Below are 10,616 nucleotides of genomic sequence, written 5' to 3' on the forward strand. Positions count from 1 at the left end.
CTTTCCGCACTGAAAACACTTAGCCGCTTCCTGGTTACAAGTTGTGGCATAGTTCCCTACCTTACCACATTTAAAGCATGTCACCGGTTTCTGCATACATTGCCCAGAATGCCTCTTACCACAGCTCTTGCATTCTGGTAGAGGAGGTCGTGGTGGGCTATGATAAGACATTCTCGTTTGGTTCCCGCTCCGGGCCACACTCACGCTCCCTGATCCCCCGAATCCTGTACTACGGTTGGGTTGGGAGGCCGTCCCCCTGACAAACTTACTAGGGAAGATCTCCCCTCCCACACTCCTGCTTCGACCATCAAACTTTCGTTTCTTAGTTTGCTTCATTTTATGGCTCATTTCACTCCCTGCTTCAGCTATTGTGGCCTTCTGCTCTAGGGTGGCATAGTCAGTTATCTCCAGAATTGCCAGCTTGTTCTGAATCCACTGCTTCAATCCCTGTTGAAATCTCTCAGCCTTCTGCTCTTCGGTGCCCACCAGTTGTGGCACAAACCTCGACAATTCTGTGAACTTAGCTTCATATTCCGCTACGCTCATATTCTCTTGTTTCAGCTCTAGGAACTTTCGCTGCATCTGTATCTCCATAAACTTCGGGACATACTTCTTTAAAAATAACTCAGTGAATCTTTCCTAAGTAACAATCCCTTGGGGCTCCATATTTTTCATGGCTTCCCACCAATAGTTAGCCTCACCCTTTAAGAGATAAGTGGCAAAATTATTCCTGTGGGCTTCCTCAGTGCCAATTCGCTCAAAGGTCTTTTCTACCTCTTTCAGCCAAGCCCTGACCTGAACTGGGTCAGCAATACCGTGAAACTCTGGGGGCTTGACCGACTTGAAAGATTTAAACGCATTAGCCATGGCCTGCTGGGGTTACTGGGGTGGTCGTTGCTGTTGCAGGTTTTGCCTCAGAAATTCTACAAACTGCTCCATAGGGTTCACTGGCACTTCCATCCCATGAGTATCTTCAGCCTCTGACTCTTCATAGTCCTCATCATCATACTCATTTCGTTCTTCATTAATTCTTAATGGTGGGGTCTGTGCTCGATGCCCTTATTCATTATTACTGCCCTAGCCGCCAGATGCAGCCGGGCGAGTTCTTGTTACTATTCTCCTTGGCGGCATTTTCATGTTACATAAACTTATTTAGGTTGTTTTCATTTGCCAATTCTCATGCTTCCTGATTTGTTATGACAGTATATAGTTATACAGGTATGAAAGAAGATTAAACCACAATCTAGAAATCGCAACTAATCAAAACGATAATTATACATAATTTGGCCATATGCTAGGTCTGGGTACAATATACTGAATAATAAAAGTACAATCTGCCTTAATACAATAATCCTTAGCTGGTGGCACTATCAAAGATAACAACCCAAAACAACTAAGTACCACCGCTGAGGAACAACAACCAACTACTAACAGTGTCTACTAGCCACAAGCAACATCACGAATCCGCCTCATAGCGTGGACCACAACCCTGATAACCTCGCGCCTACTCACCAAGTCACGCTGTGGGGATAAGCGGTGAATCCTACCGAGGGTCCTCTGCTCTATGTGGTGAATGTTCCTGCACATGCGTCGGGCGCTGGGTATCCTCGCCTTCCTCGGGCCTCTATCCTCATGTGTCGCTCGATGGAAAGCTGGTCCCTCAGCTCGGCAATACGGGCCTCGGCCGCTGTCAGATAACTAGCATAGCGACCTACCACCCAATCGTGATCTGCTAGGGATATGACTGGTATGAGTGGTGGAAGTGGGGAATCTGCAGTAGTCACTGCCATACCGTCAAGAATAGGGTCCATGCCATCGTCGGTCTCAGTCCGTGAGGGACTAACTGGTACAGGGGCGGGGTGGGTGTCCTCACTGGGGTGGCTGCCCCTAGCTCCGCCTCTAACTCCTCAGTCAGTGCAGTGACTCTGGCCTGCAGATCTATCATCCTATCCATCAAATCTGCTACTCCCGTCTCGTTCTCGAGCTCAGCGACTCGAGCCTGGGCTGCTGAGAGCCGATCTAACAAACTCTCTCTCGACCTCTGATACACATCCACCCTCATCATCTCTGGAGATGGAACCTCCGTGCTGCCGTATGGAATATCCTCAGGAGGGGCTATCTTAGTGTCTGGCTTAGTGGGGCCCTCCTCTGGATCCTCCTCAGGGTCAGTCTCCGGGTACTAGAATACCTCCAAGCCCACAGTGGGGGCAGAGTCAACTACCTCGGCCTCAGCTAAAAGGGCCTCATCATGCTCTCTCTCGTACGCCTCTACAGCCTCAGGGTCTAACACATCGGGTACCTACAAGTTATTTAACACACGCATTACTATCCTTGGATACTTAAATCACCCCTAAGGGTTCTTAATGACAGTGTCACCCTCGTAGCTCGACTACGAACTCTATGTGAGTTCTAGTTCATTGATTCAGTTGATTCAGCTAATGTTTCTGAGACTTATAACCTAGGGCTCTGATACCATTTCTGTAACACCCCCAAATTCAAGGTCGGGAATTCGGGTTGTTACGATCACTTAATATTGTCTAATAAATAATTAATCCTCTTGTCACCTCATTACTCGACCTTTTAACCAAACTCACACACACACAGGTTATATGCTCAGAGACATTACTAAATTAACGTTAAAGTATTTAAGTTATTACAGACCAAAGGAAATTATCTCAAAAGGGTGAACGCCAAGAACAGCTCTACATGAGACTGGCTCGGGTCACAAATAGTCTTGGATCAAGTACTCAAAAGGAAACTATCTCTACTCGTCTACTTGAGGTGGCTGGCCGACGAACAATCTACGGTACTCACGTGCGTCCCCTACCCGTTTGCGGGCAGTCGTCCTGGTTCGGGCCATGGTGGTAATCTGTTGTGATATGATATTTATAAAAGCAAGAGTGAGCACTAACGCTCAGCAAGATATAAATATCCATTATTTAAATATGATCATTTAGGGAAAAACAACCATTAAGCATTGTATATCCAAGGTTTCTAAAAGTTTATATGCTTGTCAATATTATGATAAACTCAACTTTAAATGTATCAGTTTAATCAGTTTTATTCTCGTACTCATTTCATCTCAAAATCTCAATATGATGCTTGAACAAAGATTCTCAAATGGATGTGATATATATTCATCAACATCCTTATTAAAACTTAGCCCTGTTGGCCTTCTGCTGTAGGTTTCACAATAATTTATCCAAAGTGGAGGAAAGGGACTATATTGGAATAAACCACGTACCGGTGATTAGCCGAATATGAAATTTTCTCTACTAGTAGAGGGAATACAAACCAAGCCGCCTTTGGGCTTATCAAGACATTACACGATGGTTGCCCATTTTCGTGCAAGTCCGAAAGTCAATGGTCACAGAGACCATATAACTGTATACTGCGCCACTCCGCGCTTGGTCACTACCCGATACCTCTCCGTGCCGGGTAGGCCACATTCCAATCTTAAAACAATTATATCATTTATATAAAATACTTTATCGAAGGAATAGACCGTTCTGAGTTGACCTTTAGATAAGATGATTTATTCATCACTTTTAATCCAATTGATCCTTGGGAGTTGTCGGAGTTTTGAGTTTAAAATCATTTTCAAACCCTTAACTGTAGTAGAGTTTTACATATATTGTTCACTTGTTTTTCATTGAGCGAGGAAGCAAAACCCTTATGCTTCTAGACTAAGTTCCCTAAGGTTTTGATAAGTTTCAGATGATTTATCTCTCCCGGGAATTTTGAATAATTTAGGAAGTATCCTTGGGAACTATGTCTATTTTTATATGATTTTTAGAGGTACGTAATATTAAATATTTACGGTCTCATAATATTTTTAAGAAGGGTTCAATGAATTGATAAAACCTTAAGTGCTAAATGCTTCCCAATAAGGTTCAATGAATTGATAAAAATCTTAATTAAATACTTAAGACAAGATTTGACATCTTATAATTATCCTTCGAATGGTTACATACGTTTTAGATAGAGTGAATTGATTTAAAAACTTTTCAGTATCTCTTTAAGTATTTTCCGAATATTTTAGTAACTCTTTAGGTATTACTTATAAATAAATAATCAAATAGGATATCCCTTGAGTGAATATTCGATTGTCTCTTATAGTTATAAATCAATCTCAATCGTTCGCTTAATATGTATGTCACGCGAAAGTACTTTATTGATTGAAATAGAAATCATTCGCGTCCGGCTCATTCCGGAATTAAATCGATTTAAAATATCTTCGACTTCCACTATCTTGTATTATATTATAATTATGTTTCAATTTTTTATACTCGTATAAAATGAAGTTTGTTTTCGTAAACAATCGCATGATTTGAATGTATTGATATCACGGACAAGCATATATTTTTAAACTGTAAATCATGGCATCAATATCACAACAGTATATATAGCATGGATAATTTGTGATAGGGTTTCGTAAACTTGCCTCGAGTGCTAGGAGTGGTATGGTCTCGGCGCTTTTGTTGGCGATCTAAAATCAATAACCAACGATCTTAGTTAGTACGCGATTATCGATTCGCTTCACTAAAAAAATTTTATAAAATCGAAAAATTAATATTTTCTTAAAATTATTTTTGGAAAGTCTTCCTTGCTGTATTATTTAATTATCTTGATTTTTCCAAGATTCTGAAATCATTTTTAGCCTTTCAAAATCATCAAGCAAGTGGCCTATGTGCAGTTGGCTTTTCGTATGAACGCTCTACACTAAAACGGTCATAACTCCTAAACCGTAAATCCCCTCGTGATGATCCACACATGTACAGAAACTAAAAATCAATATCTGCCCATTCATGGCCAGTGACTCACAAGTTTTAAACATTTACATAGCCGAATACACTGTAGAAGGCAGACCAAGTGCAATAGGCTCCACATTCCATTTCTATTACTTATTCTTGACACAATCACTACTTATGACCAACACAACACTCTTTACTTCTCAAGATCCACTCACATACACCTTATATACTTTATCTAGTATCACATACAAGCATCAAAACTCAAAAACTCGAGTACTTAGCAAGAATATGAGCAAAACAACCTCACACATACACAAACTTTTGGATCTTGACACTACATCATAAATAACTCTTAAACCCACCCTTAAAACTTTAAAGAGTTGGAATTTATACCTTTTTGAGAACTAGTAGGGTTAGTACTAAGATGATTAGGGATTGTTTTGCTTGAAAAATACTTAGAAGGGCTAGATCCTTAAGAAACAAAACCAAGAAACCATGTTAGTCAAAACAGTCCATAAAGTTCTTGAACTTCAAGAATTTGTTTCTCACAAATCATTAAGAATTTGGCCATGAAATCATAGACATACCTTTACTAGGATGTAAGGAAGCTTTGTGAATTTTTATAGAATTTTTAATAGAGGGAAGGATGGAGAAGTGAAGTGAAGAAAAAGGTTCTTCCTCCATTTCTGCATGCACAGCCGAGAGCAAGAGAGAGGTGGGGGGGGGGTTGGCTTGATTTTTGTTAAAGTGTGGGAGTTTATAAGATGGGTTTGATAGTGTGTATATATGGGCATAATAATCAGGAAAAGAAATGTCTTGGTTGACAATTTTGATGAGTAGAAATGAGGAGGTATGGCCTTGTACTTCCTTGTCTCCCCATTACTATTCACTTACTATACTACTACTATTCCCCTAACCATTCTAGTTAGCTTCTAATTCCCTAGTTACATCTACTAACCACTAGTTAGTTTGGTTTTGCATGGCCAACATGCATGAAATTAATTTCTCATTCGATTATTTATCGTACACGCGATTGTCGTTCCATCCCGATAGTTTAATCGTAAAACATTTTGTTTCTTAGTGAATTCTTTTATCGCTTATAATCCTTTAACCAATTCTATTCCTTTATCTTGATCATAGAAACACCTTGATATAATGTTTATTCCACGTAGTATTCCCGGTTCTACGCCATTTCTTACGGATACGAAAACACGTAGTATAATCGTGAATCTTCGAATTCCGACGGCTTTTACATTCACTTATTTTCCTCGATAAACAAGAATATGATCTCGGATTTCCAAAATTCCACTATTCATATTTGTGATGAACTCCATACGTATTACATAACTAGTTCCAGTTACTATTCACTGAAGTTTTAAAATATTACAAAAATCAGGGTTCTTACACAAGAGGTGGTAAAAGGATGTCAAATTGTATGTATATGATGTTTAAATGTTAATTGTACAAATATATAGAGCCAAATGACTCTTATAGGGTGAAAAGTCACTCTAAATGGTTTAAAGTTACTTACAAGGTTGATTAGAGCCAAATTGTGGCCCAAAATTGACTCGTATAAAACTATTACCAAGAGGAGATAAAAGGATGACAAATTGGATGTATATAATGTTCACATGTTAATTGTACCAATATATGGTGGCAAGTGACTTTTATTGGTTGCAAAATCACTCTAATATGGTGTAAAATGACTTGCAAGGTTGATTATAGCCAAAATGTGGCCCAAAATTGACTCGTATAAAGTGGTACCAAGAGATGGTAAACGGATGTCAAATTGGATGTAAATGATATTTACATGTTAATTGTACCAATATATGGTGACAAGTAACTCTTAGAGGGTGCAAAATCACTCTAATATGGTGTAAAGTGTCTTACAAGCTTGATTAGAGCCAAAATGTTGCCCAAAATTGACTCGTATGAAAGTGGTACCAAGAGGAGGTAAAAGCATGTCAAATTGGATGTATATGATGTTTACATGTTGATTGTACTAATATATGGTGGCAAGTGACTCTTATAGGGTGCAAAATTACTCTAATATGGTGTAAAGTAACCTACAAGGTTGATTAGACCCAAATATGGCCAAGCATTGACTCGTGAAAATGGGGTACCAAGAGGAGGTAAAAGGATGTGAAATAGGATGTATATGATGTTTACAAGTTAATTGTACTAATATATGGTGGCAAGTGACTCTTATAGGGTGCAAAATCACTCGAATATGGTGTAAGATGACTTACAAAGTTGATTAGAGCCGTAATTTGGCCCAAAATTGACTCGTATAAAAGTGGTACCAAGAGGTGGTACAAGGATGTCAAATTGGATGTATATGATGTTTAAATATTAATTGTACCAATATATGGTGGCAAGTTACTCTTATAGGGTGCAAAATCACTCTAATATGGTGTGAAGTGACTTACAAGGTTGATTATAGCCAAAATGTGGCCCAAAATTGACTCATGTAAAGTAGTACCAAGAGGTGGTAAAATGATGTCAAATTGGATGTATATGATGTTTACATGTTAATTGTACTAATATATATTTCCAAGTGACTCTTATTGGGTGCAAAGTCACTCTAATATGGTTTAAAGTTACTTATAAGGTTGATTAGAGCCAAATTGCGGCCCAAAATTGACTCGTATAAAACTATTACCAAGAGGAGATAAAATGATGTCAAATTGGATGTATATAATATTTACTTGTTAATTTTACTAATATATGGTGGCAAGTGACTTTTATTGGCTGCAAAATCACTCTAATATGGTGTAAAGTGACTTACAAAGTTGATTATAACCAAAATGTAGCCCAAAATTGACTCGTGTAAAGTGGTACTAAGAGGTGGTAAATGGATGTCAAATTGGATGTATATGATGTTTACATGTTAATTGTACTAATATATGGTGGCAAGTGACTCTTATAGGGTGAAAAATCACTCTAATATTGTGTAAAATGACTTACAAGGGTGATTAGAGCCAAATGTGGCCCAAAATTGACTCATTTAAAGTGGTACCAAGAGGTGCTAAAAGGTTGTCAAATTAGATGTATATGATGTTTATATATTAATTGTACTAATATATAGTACCAAGTGAATCTTATAGGGTACAAAGTCACTCTAATATGGTGTAAGGTGACTTACAAGGTTGATTAGAGCCAAAATGGGGCCCAAAATTGACTCGCATAAAACTAGTTCCAAAAGGATGTAAAAGGATGTAAAATTGGATGTATATAATGTTTACATGTTAATTGTACCAATATATGGTGGCAAGTGACTCTTATAGGGTGCAAAATCACTCTAATATGGTGTAAAATGACTCACGAGGTTGATTATAGCGAAAATGTGGTCCAAAATTGACTCGCATAAAGTGGTACTAAGAGGTGGTAAAACAATGTCAAATTGGATGTATATGATGTTTACAAGTTAATTGTGCCAATATATTGTGGCAAGTGACTCTTATAGGGTGTAAAATCACTCTAATATGGTGTAAAGTGACTTACAAGGTTGATTTGAGTCAAAATCTGGCCCAAAATTGACTCGTGTAAGGTAGTACCAAGAGGTGGTAAAATGATGTCAAATTGGATGTATATGATGTTTACATGTTAATTGTACTAATATATAGTTCCAAGTGACTCTTATAGGGTGAAAAATTACTCTAATTTGGTGTAAAGTGACCTACAAGGTTGATTAGAGCCAAATGTGGCCAAGAATTGACTCGTGAAAATGTGGTACCAAGAGGAGGTAAAAGGATGTCAAATTGGATGTATATGATGTTTACATGTTAATTGTACAAATATATGGTGGCAAGTGACTCTTATAGGGTGCAAAATCACTCGAATATGGTGTAAGGTGACTTACAAGGTTGATTAGAGCCGTAATTTGGCCCAAAATTGACTCGCATAAAAGTGGTACCAAGAGGTGGTAAAAGGATGTCAAAGTGGATGTATATGATGTTTAAATATTAATTGTACCAATATATGGTGGCAAGTGACTCTTATAGGGTGCAAAATCACTCTAATATGGTGTAAAGTGACTTACAAGGTTGATTAGAGCCAAAATGTTACCCAAAATTGACTTGTGTAAAGTGGTACCAAGAGGTGGTAAAAGGATGTCAAATTGGATGTATATAATGTTCACGTGTTAATTGAACTAATATATAGTTCCAAGTGACTCTTATAGGGTGCAAAGTCACTCAAATATGGTGTAAAGTTACTTACAAGGTTGATCAGAGCCAAAATGTGGCCCGAAATTGACTCGTATAAAACTATTACCAAGAAGAGGTAAAAGGATGTCAAATTGCATTAATATAATGTTTGCATGTTAATTGTACCAATATATAGTGGGAATTGACTCTTACAGGGTGCAAAATCACTCTAATATGGTGTAAAGTGACTTACAAGGTTGATTATAGCCAAAATGTGGCCCAAAATTGACTCGTGTAAAGTGGTACTAAGAGGTGGTAAAAGGATGTCAAATTAGATGTGTATGATGTTTACATGTTAAGTGCATTAATATATGGCGGCAAGTGACTCTTATAAGGTGAAAAATCACTCTAATATGGTGTGAAGTGACATACAAGGTTGATTATAGCCAAAATATGGCCCAAAATTGACTCGTATGAAACTGGTTCCAAGAGGAGGTAAAAAGATGTGTCAAATTGGATGTATATGATGTTTACATGTTAATTGTACCAATATATGGTGGCAAGTGACTCTTATAGGGTGTAAAATCACTTTTATATGGTGTAAAGTGACTTACAAGGTTGATTAGAGCCAAAATGTGGCCCAAAATTGACTCGTGTAAAGTAGTACCAAGAGGTGGTAAAATGATGTCAAATTGGATGTATATGATGTTTACATGTTAATTGTACTAATATATAGTGCCAAGTGACTCTTATAGGGTGCAAAATTACTCTAATATGGTGTAAAGTGACCTACAAGGTTGATTAGAGCCAAATGTGGCCAAGAATTGACTCGTGAAAATGTGGTAACAAGAGAAGGTAAAAGGATTTCAAATTGGATGTATATGATGTTTACATGTTAATTTTACTAATATATGGTGGCAAGTGACTCTTATAGGGTGCAAAATCACTCGAATATGGTGTAAGGTGACTTACAAGGTTGATTAGAGCCGTAATTTGGCCCAAAATTGACTCGTATAAAACTGGTACCAAGAGGAGGTAAAAGGATGTCAAATTGGATGTATATAATGTTCACATGTTAATTGAACTAATATATAGTTCCAAGTGACTCTTATAGGGTGCATAGTCACTCTAATAAAGTGACTTACAAGGTTGATTAAACCGTAATGTGGCCCAAAATTGACTCGTATAAAAGTGCTACTAAGAGGTGGTAAAAGGATGTCAAATTGGATATGGATGATGTTTTCATGTTAATTGTACCAATATATGGTGGCAAGTGACCTTTATAGGGTGCAAAATCACTCTAATATGGTGTAAAGTGACTTACAAGGTTGAATAGAGCCAAAATGTGGCCCAAAAATGACTCGTGTAAAGTGGTACCAAGAGGTGGTAAAAGGTTGTCAAATTGGATGTATATGATGTTTCATGTTAATTCTATTAATATATAGTGCCAAGTGACTCTTATAGGGTGCAAAGTCACTCTAATATGGTGTAAAGTTATTTACAAGGTTGATTAGAGCCAAAATATGGCCCAAAATTGACTCGTATAAAACTAGTACTAAAAGGAGGTAAAAGGATGTCAAATTGGATGTATATAATGTTTAAATGTTAATTATACCAATATATGGCCTATAAGAGTCACTTGCCACCATAGATTAGTACAATTAACATGTAAACATCATATACATCCAATTTTACATCCTTTTACCTACTCTTG

This window comes from Apium graveolens, chromosome 9, assembly GCF_009905375.1.
Source record: "Apium graveolens cultivar Ventura chromosome 9, ASM990537v1, whole genome shotgun sequence".
Classification (NCBI taxonomy): Eukaryota; Viridiplantae; Streptophyta; class Magnoliopsida; order Apiales; family Apiaceae; genus Apium; species Apium graveolens.